Below are 817 nucleotides of genomic sequence, written 5' to 3' on the forward strand. Positions count from 1 at the left end.
ATTGTAGCTGTGAAGCCTTTTAGTTTAGTATCATAGTTTGGAGAGCCCATCTTTCTATGATTTTTTAATGACCTCCCCTGGGGTCAAGATGACAATGGATATTTTCTGGAATTTTGTGCAGTGTGTGGTTCTAGGAAATGTCCATATTTTTGCCACAGAAGAGATTGGAAATTCCTGGGGCAGGGAGGGCACAAACGTTAAGAAAATGTATGAGGCATAATTGGAATTATCCCAGGGGTGGGGCACGGGTATTAGGAAACATGTCTTTAGTAGGGGAGGTATTGATCATATACAGAACTATATACAATAGTACTTACATGTAGAAGCAAATTTCCAAAATGTAAAACTGAAAAAAATCTGTATGATTTGATTTCGGTAGATTTATCAGAAACAATAGAATGATATCCTTTCGCTGACGTGGTGCTGTCGTCTGGCTGTCACAATCTAAAACAAGTTCAGTAATTAATTTTATGCTGCTGTTACTTGTGCTTTGTAAGTTGTGCCATTTAAAATTTTAAATATAGCGTAACAAAAAGGTCAATAAATAAATTAGTTGAAGTTTTTGTCCCTTTTTCTGATATTAGAAATGATACATGCTAGTATTTTACACCTTAATACATTAGGGATTGATAGACTGTTGTGGTTCTGAGTTCTAGATAAGTGTGATGTTACATTAGTTTTCTGAAGGTGGTACCGGTGATGGGTATTTTTGTGACCTGTGATTGGCTCTTTTTATTACTTGTGAAGTGTGAAATGGATATTTTTCCCCTCATGAATTGTGATTTCCATAGTATGTATGAACTGTGATTATTGAAAA

The sequence above is a fragment of the Montipora foliosa genome, chromosome 4, assembly GCF_036669935.1.
Source record: "Montipora foliosa isolate CH-2021 chromosome 4, ASM3666993v2, whole genome shotgun sequence".
NCBI classification, from domain to species: Eukaryota; Metazoa; Cnidaria; class Anthozoa; order Scleractinia; family Acroporidae; genus Montipora; species Montipora foliosa.